This window comes from Camelus ferus, chromosome 25 (genome assembly GCF_009834535.1).
Source record: "Camelus ferus isolate YT-003-E chromosome 25, BCGSAC_Cfer_1.0, whole genome shotgun sequence".
Taxonomy (NCBI): Eukaryota; Metazoa; Chordata; class Mammalia; order Artiodactyla; family Camelidae; genus Camelus; species Camelus ferus.
In genome coordinates this window covers 25459586-25476040 of record NC_045720.1, presented here as the reverse complement: position 1 = coordinate 25476040, position 16455 = coordinate 25459586, and the positions used below count along the sequence as shown (strand labels likewise).

At 35.6% G+C, this 16455-nt stretch overlaps 1 long non-coding RNA gene across 1 annotated transcript in view; it reads right to left on the bottom strand.

Annotated features, from left to right (window-relative positions):
• Nucleotides 1-14296, bottom strand: part of LOC116659717 — a 108790-nt gene extending 94494 nt beyond the window's left edge. The window contains exon 1 of the long non-coding RNA XR_004315064.1: nt 14019-14296. This is a non-coding gene — a long non-coding RNA (uncharacterized LOC116659717). The remainder of the gene's footprint in view (nt 1-14018) is intronic.
• Nucleotides 14297-16455: the final 2159 nt, after the last annotated feature.

Genomic DNA, 16455 nt, shown 5'->3' with positions numbered 1-16455 from the left:
GGATGATTCAACATTCACAACCAACGTGATACACCACATTAACAAAAATGAAAGACAAGAATCATGTGATTATCTCAATAGATGCAGAAAAAGCATTTAACAAAATTCAACAACCATCCATAATAAAAACTCTCAAGAAAAAACTGGGTAGAGAGGAAAACTTCCTCAACATAATAAAGGCCAGAAAGGACAAGCCCACAGCTACTATACTCAATGGTGAAAAGCTAAAAGCTTTCTCTCTAAGATCAGGAACAAGGCAAGTGTACCGATTCTAAACTTTTATTCAACATAATACTGGAAGTCCCAGTCAGCATAATTAAGCAAAAAAAAAAAAAAAAAAAAAAAAAAAAAAAGACATCCATACTAGAACAAATAACTAAAATCATCCATTTACAGATGAAATTATATAATATGTGAAAAACCCTAAAGACTCCACCAAAAAATGTTAGGTATGCGGATTTGGTAAACTTGCAAGATACAAAAATCATATACCAAAATTAGTTATATTTCATACTCTGACAACAATCTCTAAGAAAAATTAAGAAAACATTTCCATTTACAATTGCATTAGAAAAAGTAAAATACTTAGGAATAAATTTAACCAAGAAGGTAAAAGTCCTGTACACTGAAAATTACAAGACAATGATGAAAGAAATGGAGGATGACATAGATAAATGGAAAGATGTTACGTGCTCGTGGATTAGAAATATTGTGAAAATGTTGACACTACCCAAAGCCATCTACGGATTCAATGCAATCCCTATCAAAATTTCACGGCATTTTATACAGAAATAGAGCAATCCTAAAATATGGAATCACAAAAGATCCCAAATAGCCAAAGCAATCTTGAGAAAGATCAAAACTGAAGGCAACCTACAGAATGAGAGAATGTATTTGCAAACCAACCATCAGATAAAGGGTTAATGTCCAAAATATGTAAAGAACTCATACAAGTTAATAAAAATAAAAAAATGATCTGAATAAAAAGTAGGCAGAGGAAATTAATAGACATTTTCCCAAAGAAGACATTTAAATGGCCAATAGGTACATGAAAAGATGCTCAACATCACTAGTCACCAAGGAAATGCAAATCAAAACCGCAATGAGCCATCACCTCATACCTGTAAGGATTGCTATTATCAAAATTACAAGATGTAACAAATGTTGGTGAGAATGTTGAGTTTAAAATATTTAGACTTCTAATCCAATAAAACTTTCTGAAAAGAAGAAAAAACATAAACCTATAAATCAAAAGGGACCACTATATACCTATTAAAAATATTATCAGGGCCTCCATGTAAATGATTAAATTATTAATAGGGTTTAAAAAATTAAGTTGGTATCAGACTTCTCAAGCAAATAACAATACAAGGTTACAGTAGGCTAATATTTTTAAGAAATTCAAGGAAACAATTTGTGAACCAAGAATGCTGTATTCAAAGTGTCCTTTAGTTATGAGAGCAATAGAAAAATAGTTTTAAACATGTAAGTAATCAGGGAATATTATTTTTGAGTAATTTACTAGTAAATAAGTGTCATCCAACCTAGTGATAACTAGGGAAACTTTAGCAGCATAACCCGATGGTGAGCTAAAATATTTATATTATGGTGAGCAAACAATATACTAATTGTAAAGCCAAGACAAAAACACAAGTGGGAAGATGGGAGGAAGAATATTTGTAAGTTTTATGTGTTCTTATAAGATAAGCCTACAACCGAAAATAAGGGGAAGGGAAAAGTGGAATGAAGCTACTGTTGTTGAAAATGTAATAGGTGAGAGTCAAAGAATGTAATTTAAAAAGACTACATAAGAAGGTAAGAAGGAAAAAGATTAGGAGCTGTATAACACTATAAATACAAAGGTAACCACTACAACAAAAATGCAAATCTTCCTAAATTCCAACAGGAAATTTTATAGAAGTGAAGAAGGCATCTCCAGTAGAGAAAGAACAGCAAATAAAATGGAATACAGTAATTATCATGTAAAATTATGATAGAATTGAGAGCAAGTGCAGTCAAGAAATGTAAATTGGATGAACTTTTCTATTAAAATACTTTCAAAGTATTTGAAAGTCCAAAAGATACATACATACATACTTATGTACATATATGAATACATAATTAATGGATGTTGAAAATCACCATTTGTCAAACGCCATAGTAGTGTGCTTCAGGCAATAACTATTAATAATAATGAATAGATGATAAAGCTTAGGGGAGTAGGTGGGTAATGGGCTATCTGATGAGGAACAAGATGTTTATATTGTTCTTAAAGTGTCTCCTCCCAAGACAAGAGCTAGATTAGGGGCAAAAGGGAGGTAGTACTATTATAATGACAAAAAAATATATTATCTCAGGCTAAGTATTAGGAATTAGGGACTACTGGACATCATGTATCCCTGGTGTGATGGCAAAAGAAGGTAACAACATCATACTTGTACTATTCAGGCTGAAGAGATATACCTGACTATAATCACAAGGAAGTATCAGACAAATTCAAACACGGTATCATGTACATAAAATGCCCTGTATGAAAGCTAAAAGCTAAAGGAATTTTTCAGATAAAAAGAGACATAGAGCTACAGTGACTAAGTGCAATAGTTGATTCTGGACTAGAACCCGTATTGAAAGGAGGGGAAAATATTATAAAAGACATAATTAAGACTAGTCACAAAATTGGAATGCAGATTATAGATTAGGTAAGAGTACTGTATCAATATTATCCACCATAATCAAACTCAGAAAATGTATATAGGAGAATATCCTTGTTTTTAGAAAATTCACACTGAAGTATCAAGGGTTAAAATGTTTTAATATATGTAGCAGGCTTTCAAATGGTTCAGAAATATAAATAATAGTGTGTGTGTGTGTGAGATACAGAGAGAGAATAATCAAGTGGCAGGAATTTAACAGTAACCAATGTTAGAAAATGTTAAGTCTGAGTATAGGGGTTCTTTTCATTCTTCTTCCAAATTTTAATTTTTAAATTATTTCAAAATTTAAAGCTATAAAGGAGTAATGTCTCAATAAACAGTTTTACACTCTTTGCTCTTAATCTTTCAAATAGATATTTTAACAATTTCTCTCTTTCTGCCATCTGTGACTAAGATGCATTTAACTTGCGACAACTTTGAGAATACTAATTTTCTCATGGGTCATGTGATCATGACAAAAATCACATTTCCTACACAGTCCCAGTAAAATGCATGTAATTTCATGTACTCTTGCTGTGATTCTAAGAATTTGACATAATCTAAACCAAGGAGCATCAACTGAATATACAACCAAGTTACTGGTATAGCCCTTTATAACACAGAATTCCAGTATCCAAAGAATGCACAGCAATAGCACAAGCTAAGGGGTATAATATTCTTGTTATTTAACAGCTCATAAATATGGACAGCAACCACCTTCTCATAGAGACTAATGAACTGCAAGTTAGTTCAGAGTAATGTGTAGCATGACCTCAGAATTCAAATAGGTTCAGTTATAGGAAGTCAAATATAGTAAGAAAAAAAAAATCAGAAACAGAAAATTCTCAGCAACTTTCATATCTTACCTGAGGATATGTTCACACTGTCCAGTTACACATATTGCATATTAATATGGACACATACTCATACACAGCTTTGTAAGTTATGAAGTATATTTATATACACTGTGCCATTTTAGTTTTGAACTAATATTTTAAATTAAATGGGTAAGAAATCATCACCCATTTTACAGGTTAGAAAACCAGGTAAATGATTAAGGATTTTGCTTAATGGCTATTAAGTTACAGGGACAGACACCTACTGAACTAGGTTCTTATTCTAAGTTTACTGCCTTATACTCCCTCCTCAAGAAACTAGTGGAGTCACCTTAAAATCTCTTGTCTATATTTATAGTAACAGGAATAAACAAAGAATTTAGAATGCTCTTCAATATTTCAGGTCAAAAGCAAAAAGGACTCTGATTAATTGTTAGCAAACATGTAACAACCACCAACAGTTATGCAGAGTACTGGGTGGGCATATTCTGATGGAATCCAATCCTACTTCATATAGATAGTAGGCTATGAGAACCCTCTTCATGTCTCTGTGATATTTAATACTATTCTAGTAATTGCATCTATTTAGAGTTGAGGAATTGAAGGACAGTTTAACTTACTTAAAATATAGAAACAAGCCAGGCATGTTTACATGACCAGCATGTTAAAGAATATTCCTGATTGAAGATTTTGATTGAACCAATCATCTGCATTTGCTCTTTGGGGAGGTATATTTGGAATGATGGATACTTGGACGACTCAACTGATTGCACTGTTGGATAAAGGACTGTAGATTTCCTGTGGGTTTTGGAGCTTAAACAGTGAACTTTTCTCCGACCCTTAAAATATAGACTCCTGCCTTCTTCCAATAACATTAGTATATATTTATCTTGTGAAAGGACAATGTACCCTCTAAGCAGTTTCAGATTCCTTCATCTTTAAACATACACATTTTTGAGAAGATAAACAAATATAAAAGAAGCACATTTAGCTGTATAAGAGATTAACAATACTTAACCTTCTTATATTTCAGTTGAGCTGATGATAAGGATTAAATCATGGATGCCAATTACAAGTTGAGCCTGGTCGCCTGCCAAATCCAGTAAAGTGCAGAGCCTATGAGCATGAAGTTTAGAGCCAGATTTCTGGATTTGAATCCTTGTCCCATGCTTGTCAGCTGGGTACCTGGGACAAGTTAATTAACCTCTCTGAAACTTAGCTTCCTCCTCTATAGACTGGGAATAATGATAGAATCAATGTCATAGGATTGTTTTGAAGATTTCATGGGTCCATATATATAAGGAAACCAATATACAAAAACAGTGCCCAACATATTACAATTAAATTACTAACTACTTGGAGGTGCCAATGTAGAGAGTCAAAACCAATGCTGCTTCTGTCATAAATCCTCAGGGAGTAACAAACACTCAAAACTGGATCAAGCATTTCTGGGGTATGTGCACTTCTGATAATGAGGGCATTCACGTACTCCTACATGAATGTACGGAAGCGGGGCCACCACAAGTGGAGACAGGGCACCAAAAATAGCAAAGCTGAGAGCCATAACTGTGACCTGAGTCAAACCATAAAAATGTCCAAATGGAGGCAGTGGATGCCTAGACCCCAAGCTAATGTCTGAGTGAACAAGGGTTGAAAAGGTATCATTGAAGGCAGCTGGCTGGAAAGGCAGTGCCTTCCTGCATTCTCGGCATCAGTTTTGCAGGACTGATTTATTTCTTTCCCTTGCTAGACTCTGAGATTCTCCAAGGCAGCAATCATTATTATACTTTTACTTCAAAAATATCCCTATGCTTGGCATGTTATCAGATATTTCACAATTAGGGTAAGCACATGACTCAGTCAGGCTTTGGAAAAGCCTGACTTATATCTATCGTCCCAACATAATTATTAATAGCATTTCCATTTCACTCTCTAAAGTATCTCAGCTTGGGTAGTCGATTACACATTTTCCCTATTAACAGTGGTAGCAGAATGAACAAATTCTCCCTTCCTATGTATCTCTGTCTTCTACATCTATGTTCCCCTATCTTGCCAGTATTTTTCACTACAAATAAGTGAAGGAAGTATTATATTCAGTTAGAATAGACTTTTCGTATTTTTATTTTAATTTATTTATTTTTCCTTTTTATAGAATTGAAACAGAATAGTGCAAAGTTTCAGAATGTTATTTAATAGAAAAGAGCGTATCTTTAAATATATTTAACCTTTATGAGAGTTAACATAAATATAAAGGAAAAAGTCACTTCAGAGAAAGTGTATGGAGAGGCGATTTTACAATCTAGTAGAGGCATTTACTATCAAAATTGAGTAAAAAAATACTTAGTTTCTTGATCACATCTCCTCCGCATGTTTGAACCATCTGTGGGCAGCTGCTGTTTCAAACGATTTTAGTCATGCAATAACATTTTGAAGAACAGATTCAAATAGATTCAAATGTAATAGAAGTCTTCTCAAATTTGTTTTTAAAAGGATTGCAATAATTAAATTCACTCCAAACTGGAAATGTCCATAATTGGATGGAAGCAACTCAAAAACACTACAAGAATTATTTTTGCTAGTATACTCAAACACTGCTGTAATCAATCACGTTTCTGCTTCCTCATCCATTCACTATGCCAGATATAATTTGATCCAGTTAAAAATTCCTCAGGTGTCTTATCTTTTACATAGTTTATCCCAATTGAAGTCCAATCAACCAGAGTATCACCTTCGTTTGTTGCAATGACACACTCAGTTACTAGTTATTAAAGGCAATGCTCAGACTCATTTCATCTTATAACTTGCATTCATTGGAAATTCATACCAATGGAAGGAAAGTTAGAATCCATTCTAGGGGCTTATTGTCACTATTTTTCAGAAAATCATCAAAACAACAATGTTGGTAAAGCTATGTCTTCTTCTCCCCAGCTCTCTCCCCATCCATCAGCTTGGCTCATTCCACATAGTACTTCTTATCACATTTGCATCATTTAATTGAAAAGAAAAATATATCAATTTTAGTGGGATTAAGACCACAAATATTAGTCTGAATGTGTTCCTTCACTTTCTTTTTTATTATTTTCCTCCAAAAATGTAAAGCAAAGCTCCATTGTTTATCCAATTTGTGGTTAAGTTACGAGGTTGAGTGTCATAAATCTGTCTTACATTTTAAATCTTTAAAGTAACATAACTGCATGATTATAGTTTTAAAATATCTATATATTTTAGCCATGTACGTACTCATTGTTTAACTGCTAACATTTAAATGATCAAGAATGCTTTTACATGGCAAGTCTAATTTAAATTTTGAAAAATCACTAAGGATAAAATCTAGTAGAAACGTTTTTATTAATATTTAAAACACATGTTCACCACATCTAAACTGGTGGTGTGCTCATCTGCTTTTAATTCCTATTTTAAAATCCTCTGCATCATGGATGTCTGGAAAGTCTATAAATTTAAACAATCTATTTTCTCATTTTTTTTTGTCCTACAAAGTTTAATAAATAATATATCACACTACTGACTTTATAAAGTATTCTTGACTACATACTTAGGATGCACTCTGAACATACAAGCTGGAAACTGGTGATCGATTTTGATTATAGATATGGAGTAATGTAATTTGGAGAAACTGATTTTTCAGTGGCTGATTATCTCCATGTTGTAAAGGCTTACTTCCTTCTTCCTTCCTTCTACTTCAAGGCTTTTCTGAAGACAAAGAAGCAGGCAATAACTGCTTTAAAAGCCTGACAACAGATACACAAAAGGAATAATCTACTATACTTAGTTTGATCATGCAAATTAGGAATGGAACTAGCAGATTTAGTTGGCCTCAGTGGTGTTTTAATGGTAAAATTCTATACTAATCATTTAATTACTCACCCCTTTTTTGTGGTCAATTAGATACCACTTTGCTATATTGAAAATTATTTTCTAGCCAAATAGTAGATCCTGCAAACAGGTGGGTGATCACTTTGCTACTCACATCAGCATAACCTAAGCTTTACTGACAAAAAAAAATCATAGGTCACAGCAGACGTTATTATCTGAGACCCTGTCTGTTGACCAAATACTGTAAAGAATTCCATTTGGCTGTGCATGTGAACAACTTTGTAGGGACTGAGTTCTGAGCTTTTATATAACCCTCAAAAGAGCTTGAGACCAAACGATGCTTGAGAAGAGACACTACCACTTTATCTATTCAACTACGTGTGTATCTCCAGAATTTGCCCAAGGGTTGGTTGACTGACTGATAAATTCTATATTTATTGAACATCTACAACATGCCAGACCACAGGAGAAAATAATGATTAAATATGGACTCTACTCTAGTAGTTCACAGACTCTTAAAGGAGACAGAACAGTAATTATTACAGAACACTGTAAAACCTATTACAGACTATCTTCAAAGAACTGAGAAACTGTTCAAGACCAGATTTGATAGTTTGAATGAGTGGAGGTCTCACAGAGAACATGACGTTGACCTATATCTTGATTGGTAAGAATGAAGAGAAGAGGATTCTGAGCTTTGGGAACAAGATAGGAAAAGGGTTAAAGAGTAGAGGTGTGAAAAATTTGAGGAATGGCAAAATCAGCCAGAGTATAGTATAAGGGGGGTGCAGTGGACAATTAGGCCAGAAGTGGGAAGAGACACAGTGTAGAGGGATTTACATGACAGGTTAAGTAATTTAGTAAGATAATAGTTCTCAATTTAGGGGTTCATCCATTCCTTCTAGTGGCCTGGGAAGGCGTCTAAACACTATTGTCAATATTTCAAAAAGCCTATAAAGGTAGATATTTGTCCAAGATAAAAAAAATTTAGCCTTGTACTGAGATTTTATTTACAAGGCACTAATGATTAGTGCATGTTGGAAATCAAAACATTTCAAACCATGGGGTTCATGGAGGGAAAAATTTTAAGACATCTTTTGCAAAGTTTGCAACATGTTGCTGTTGAGTCATTGAAGTGGATGGATTCTAGATTTAAGAATATTCCTCTACTTGGATACAGAGATTAAGGGAGAGTGGATGAATGAAATTATCCCACATATTTCTAATCTATACATAGATAGATAGATAGATATCCTACTTTAGATAGAAAGATATTCTATTCACTTAGGGAATAAAAGGAGCATTCAATTGAAAACTTCAATAACCCACTCCTGGAGATTAGGGTTGGATATATCAGTAGGTTATTGAGACAGTACAGTATAAGAAAGAGGGAAATCTTCAGGAACACATACACTTAAGAGACAAAGGGACATGACAGCTAAATGCAACGTGCGATCCTTGATAGATCCTAGGCTGGTGGGTGGGAACATCAAAGGACATTATTAAGAAGTTGGGCAAATTTAAATATAGATTATGTATTAGATAATAAAATTACATGAAGCTAAGTTTCCTAAGTGTAATAACTATTCTCAGGAAATGCATGCCAAAGTATTTAGAGTGAAATGTCAAGATATTTGCATTTAACTTTCAAATAATTCTGAAAAAAAAAAAATATATATATATATAACACAAATGTGTATGTGTATGAAGACAGTGTGGAGAGTGAAATTAGGAAAATGTGGCAAATTATTAATAATTAGTGAAGCTAAATGAAGGTATCTGAGTATTCACTATACTATTCCTGCAGCTTTTCTGCAGACCTTTAAACATTTTAAAAATAAAAAGGGAAAAACAGGTAGATGTACAAAATAATAAACTGGTAAAAAAAAGATTAAAAAAACTGGAGTGAAAAGCAAGATAGACAAGCACTGGATGGGAGTGTTGGTAATGGAGTCAGCCACCACTGATGCTCTTGGAAGGACATCTATGTCTGAAAGAAAGGAGAGAAACCGTTTAAACGGAAGGGACCATTTTCAGGAAACTATTTGAAGACTGATGTGGGAGACTTGGAAAGGAGACCAGCTATAAAATTTGAGCTACCAAGCCCAGGAGAAGATTCAACTAGTACTTAAAGGCAGATGAATATTTTGAAGGAGGACTTTACAAAGACTGGTTTTGGTTTTGATGGGTTTGTTGAAGACTAAAATCCTTTGAAATTTTTCCTTGATGATTTTTTATTTCAATTATTTGAGGCCATTTCAGAGTTCATTAGTTAGTATTTGATACAACTCTTTCAGAAAAAGCCATTTCTTCCAGAGAAGGTATTTTCAACTTCTTAATGGTGATAATAATAATATAAAAATAATAATAAGCATCTTTTGATTATTTACTGTCATCTAAATACTGGGCAAAGAGCTTTGGCTACATAGCCAGGTTTAATTCTTGCAAAGATTCCATTTGGAGAATAAATTTTATTGAAATTTCAATTTTGCCAATTTTACACGGGAACTTGTAAGGGAGATGTAATTACATGTCTAAGGTTGTAGAGCTTGGAGACCTTAAAGTCAGGACTCAAACCAAAGCTATCTGAGTGTAAAGCCTGTGCCCTGAAACACAGAACATTTATTTTGTTTGAGAAATGTTAGAACCCTAAGCAGTATTACCAACTTCTCACTAATTGAGTATTATAATTTCAGTGGCTTACTTTAGAATTACTATAAACTTAAATCTCAGTGTAATAGGTTTATAAGCTGCCCTGCCCCCATTTTTTCCCCCTAACATGAAGCATTTTGCAAATTAGATTGTCTATTCATTCACTCATTCATATCCATTTACTTGGGAAATTGCTTTGCCTACATACTCACAACTGATAAGGCACATCGTTGCCAAGTCCTGGGGGAGGAGGGATGAGAGCAATGTAAAGATTCTAAGAAAGGGCACACAGTGGTGTAGTGTAGAAAACCTCCCTGTCTCTCCTTCCCCTTCTTACTCCAGAACACCACTTTCCAAGTCCAGTTGGCTTCCTCCTCAGCCCCACTCTTATTTATAAGGGCTTCTTTTAAAGAAACATCTCTGAAGTAAAGCCTTTGTTGTGAAAGGATCATACCATGTCTGAAAAAACAACACTTGAGAATTCACTCTTCCCACTGAACGTAAGTATTCCCAAGAAGTCACATAGAACAAGAGGCCGAGATTAAAACTTTGGCAAGATTCTTGGCCAACCCAAATAAAAAACCTAGCAGATGCTGTCCAAGGCCAGCAGTTCTGGTAAGAAATGATGAGTCACTCTTGTAGGATACAAGATGCCAGACTTCTGTTCTTTTAGAAGAGACCTACTTCTGCTTATGGAAAAGCCTAACTGAAACATGAAGAAAAGAACCACCTTTATGTGATCGTGGATAAATATATTTTCAATGGAAAACAGATATCTCGATTAGTCTTCTAAAAGCATGATACTTTCCATAAATTCAGCAGAAATTACAAGAGGTTACAAGTGATTACCAGTGAAAAATCAGGGTCAAACATTGTCTGCTGGTTGAATAAACTCACATGTTTCCACTAATGCTTTTTCAGTTTCTTATATGAAACTTCTCATGTCAAAGTAGTTTCAATTTCCTATATGAACTACTCTACCTGCTCAGTTAAGCCTTATTCCAGGCTTTCAGAAATGGTCAAGCTAGTGATAGGCACTGAGGGAAGTAACAAATCAGCCATGGGTGACAGATGGACCAGAGGAAATAGGATGGAGAAGAAATGAGGGGAGAATGAGTTAGAAGTTACCTTAGAGAGATCCAGGAGGCTACCAGTTGTATTAATTTGACAATACCTAACTTACAAAAAAGTGGATATTTTGGTTAAATTTGTTTTCGGCACAGTCCCAATAAAACTTACCAAACACTTGAACAATTTCACTTTAAAAAACGAACTTAAATGATGCAACCACCTTGGAAAACAGCCTGGCAGCTCCTCAAAAGATGAAACAGCATCACCACATGACCCAGCAATTGTACTTTTAGTTATATACCCAAGAGAAGTAAAAACACATGCCCACACAGAAATTTGCACATAGACGTTCACAGCAGTATTTTTCACAATAGCCCAAATGTGGAAACAACCCAAATGTTCATCACCAGATGAACAGATAAAATATGGTATACCATACAACGAAATACAAAAGAATGAATTATTGCTACATGCTACCACATGGATGTTGAACACAGTATGCTAAGTAAAAGAAGCATGTCACAAAACACCACGTATTTCATGATTCCATTTATGTGAAATGTACAGAACAGGCAAATCTATAGAGAGATATCAGTGGTTGCCCAGAGCTGGAGAGATGGGCATTGAAAGGTAACAGCTAAAGAGAATACGTTTCTTTGGTGGATAATGGAAATGTTCTAGAATTAATTGTGATGAAGGTTGCACAACTCCGGATTACTGAAAAAGCGTTGAGTTGTACACCTTATGTGGGTAAATTGTGTGATACGGGATTTATTTCTCATAAAACTGTTACAAAAAACCTACACCTAATGTAGCTAACAGAGGCAAAATTTTTTTTTTTTTAATTTATAAAGCAAGAGTCATTTTCCCTTTTGTCTCCTACTTTCCTGCCACTGGTGGCTCTTTGTGAGGATGCAGGCCTCAGACCCCTTATTTTTGAACCAAGTTGATCTCACAGCAGTGGGTAGTGGAAACATAAAAGTTCTAGATGCATAGCTGACATCATCTTTGATTGGGGAACAGCAAGGAAAAATACAGAAAATCCAGGACTCGCAACAAGGAAAGCTGAAGTTGGGACATGGCCCTGCCGTTAACTCTCCGGTTGACCTTGAAATGGTCAACTATTCTTTGTGAACCTCAGTCTTCTTGATTTGTACAATTGACTGAATAACAACAAGAATCTTACATATCTGTAGGTCAAAAAATAGGTCCATTCTTTCACTCAAAGCTATGCTAGGGTGACACTGGGGGGTTGCAGAGCCCTGGGGAGGCTAACAGAAGCCAGTTTGAGAGCAGTTGGGAAAGTACTTGATCCCGATTAGTAAGACAATAACCTCTCAAGAGAGGTGATGCCTCATCAATTCCTGAACAGGGAAGATTTAAGTGGGCAAGAGGGTGTGGTGGGGGGGTTGTTTGAAGAAGGAGAAGCTAGAGGAAGGCTCAGAAGTGCATCTAAGTAGGATGTTCAAGAAATTTCATGTAGTCAGATATGATTAGAGCAGGAGTTCTCAAACCATGACCCCGAGACCACTAACATTAGCATCACCTGGGAACTTGTCAGGGATGCAAATTCTCAGCTCACACTGTGGACCTACTGAATCAGATTCTGGGGATGCAGCCTAGCAGCCTGTGCTCTAATAAGCCACCAAGGGGATTGCAATGCCTGGTCAAATTTGAGAACCACTGGACTAGAGACTTGGGTACTAGTACCAAGAGATGTGTATGTTTATACTAGTTGCATATTTATACAGTTTACAAGAGCTGTTTTACAGGTTGATTTATAAACTGTATAAATTACTTACTTTAGGCTATTTATTAGAAAGTACAGAAAAGGTGAAAGAAAAATGTAATCTCCCTATCTAGATATACATATTGTTAGTATTTGGTGAATTATATAAATATACCTCTTTTTATTTTTTGCAACATTGGGCCATAACGTACATTTCTTTTGTATTCCTTTTTTGTTAACTTAATATTTTATGAGTATTTTCCCATGGATTTTGAATTCTATCAATCAGTCCTAAAAACTCATGGAAAATATTTTTAATGACTGCAAAGTGTTTCGTCCTGTGGACAGACCATAATTTAATTTACCACTCATTATGTCTGGAGATTTAGAGTGTTTCAATAACTTCTATAAGTATATGATGGAAAACATTTTACGTGACCTATTTTTTTTTCTGCATCTCTATTTTCCTGTAGTAGATTCCTAGAAGTATAATTACTATTCCGAGTACCTATTCTGCTTGGCTATGTCTCTCCTTCTGGTAACAAACCCACCTTCTCTGGCTCCAGGACTGGCAAGTATACTCAACAAGGCCAATTATAATGCCCATTCCTCTGACCACAGAGACTATTCAGATAGTTATGCGACTCAGGCTGGACCAATCAGCGTAATGACTGCATACTGCAGGGACGTCTGCCCCTCCCCCGCCCGAAAGAAACCAGTCAGCTGTAGGAAGCCATCAAGTTAATTTGAAAAGTAAAGCAGAGAGGCAGAGAGCGTCCACATTTTCAATGTTTTCTAGTTTACTTACTCTTCCAGAACGAAATCGCTTTTTTAAAAATCTAGTTCAAGCTGGATTTATTAGTCCTGAGTAATCTATAGGGCCTTGAAGGGTATGAGTGTGACTGTATTAAATCTATACTTAAGTCTGAGAACACTGAATATCTTTATAGTATTTAGCCCTCCTATTTGGAAGCATATTATGTTTCTCCAATTATTTTGAGTTTCTTTTCTAATTTTCAGTAAAATGTTTCAATTTTCTTCATATTGGAGCAACATATTCCTTATAAAGTATACTCATATTTAGACATGTCATTTTGGGTCGCTTTTGTTATGAAGAGCATTGCCCCTGTATCAGATTTCTATTTAAGCTGTAACTAATTACTACAAACTTAGTCACTTAAAACAACACATTTATTATCTTACCGTTCCGGAGGTCAGAAGTCCAAAAGGCGTCTCGATGGGCCAAAACCAAGACGGTCAGCAGGGACATGTTCCTTCTGGAGGCTCGAGGGTAGAATATGTCTCCTTGCCTTTCCAGCTCCCGCAGGCTGACCTCTTCGTCAGCTACTGGCGCCCTTCCATCTTTAAAACCAGCAACGCCAGTTGCGTCTTTCTCACAACGCCGTCTCTCTGCTTCTGCTCCTTCTGCCTCCTTCTTCCCTATTTAAAGATTCTTGTCTTTACATTGGGCCCACCTGGACAACCTGCTTACTTTAAGGTCAGTTGATTAGCAACCTTATTCCACCTGCAACCTTAATTCCCCGTTGCCACGTAACACATTCGCAGGTTTTGGGAGTTGGGATGCAGGCTTCTTAGGGGACTATTATGGTAACTCCTGCATCCCTCATATACATATCAATTGGCTACCGATTTTTGTACATATATGTATGTTTATATGTGTGTATATATATATATATATATATAATTTTTCTACTTTCACAGCAACACTCCCCAAGCAATTGTCTCTAAATTCGCTCTTGATAATGTCTCTTGAATGTGTTGCAGTCATGCTTTCACTCTCCCCATTCCACTAGAAACTTATTTCAAGCTTCTCAATTCCCTACACCCTGCCAAACCCAGGGATAGCTCATTGTTCCCATCAGGTGTTCCATCATCCCCTAGAGCCCTAGAGTCCGCCCCTGAATCCTCTGCATACAGCTGGCAGATGAGGGAGGAGAAAAGAGAGAAAAAGGGTACACAGTTTACTTTTTTTCAAAGGAGCTAGGGCTGGAACAATGTACATGATGTGCAATAAAACTTGCACACCCCATTCGGCATAATTCAGCCTCCTCGCCCCACCTAACTGCTAGACACGGTGGAAATCGGATCTAGCTGTGTGGTCAGGAGGAAAGAAAAATGGGGTTTAGGGAACACATGGCGTTGGGTCTGCTGCTAACCAGTTATGCATTTGGTACAATTGGTAATTGCCTTCCTGGGCCTTTTCTAGTTCCCTGAGACCAACCCAGAGAGTGTCTGGAAAACTCAGCCATTTCCAAAACCAATATAATTTGCACCAAACTGAAGTCATGTGAGATGATTTAATTCTGTACTTATTTTTCTCTCCCTAATTTTTCCCCTTCACCCCATTTTCCACTTACCTTTATTAGCGTTTTTCCTTACTATTAACTTTCTTTTTTTTTACTCTTCCCCTGGCTGTGGCAATATTTTGCCATTTTCAACACATCTTTTGGAATTCAAATTCCATTGTGAACAATTACCCTCACCCTCATACTCATTACTCCCTTCTAATAATTTTCTATTTTGATTAAAAAAACTTAAATATGGACATTTCTCAGTGAATCTCTCTAGTGGACAATAAACATTTTCCTCAGTTCACATAAAAAAGCTGGAAGGGGAAACTGGCACTTTTTTTTTTAACAAAAATTCTGCTTGTTTTTTCAAGCCTAAGTCCTTTTGTTCTAAGCTTTGGCCACACAGAATGTAATACTATTATTACTATTACTAATAACAACGCTACTAAAGCAAGAGAGCATTTGTTTATAAGTTTGCCAAGCATTAGGTTAAGGATTTATATATGTTCATTTAACCCACAAAAGAACAAATTCTTTTTCCCTTAATTTCCAAGAAAAAGCTCTCTCTTCCTTTAATGTATCAAATTTCACTTTGTTCAACCTCATAATTATTATCTCAAGGTCTTTTCTGATTATTTATTTTTTTACTTGGTTCAATATTTGATCTATCCAAAGCCCTTTTCATACTGATAACAGCTACCATGCCAATTATGGGCCAAAACTAAGAACTGTAGTATATAATACTCGGAGGCATTGGTGCTTCTTACCTCCACTTTACAGAGCAGAAAATAGAGGCACAGAAATAATTAAGAACTTGCCTAAGATCACATGGTTTCACAAGTGGAAGAGAAGGACCGCTAACGGAGACCCAGCGGACAGATGGACTCCAGCCGCCGTCGATGGTGTCACAGTTTCCCAGACGACGGTGTACCTCTCACTCCTTGCTCGGCTCTCCCATGTGCCCACTGCTCTGCCTGGCATGTTCCTCCTCCTTATAGCATGGCTCCTGTCTGTAGCTAATTTTCTGTGTTACATCTCTTTTACCTATTTTACAAAAATGATAATGTATTAAATGAAAATAGAAATGAGGTGGGGATTTTTTGCATGTATTATTTAAAAATAATCGTGTGTGGGAGGGATAAATTAGGAGATTGCGATTAACACATACACACTATTATATATAAAACAGATAAACAAGGACCTACTCTATAGCACAGGGAACTGTATTCAATGTCTTGTAATAACCTATAATGAAAAAGAATACGAAAAAAATGTGTATAACTGAATCACATTGCTGTACACCTGAAACTAACACATTGTAAATTAAC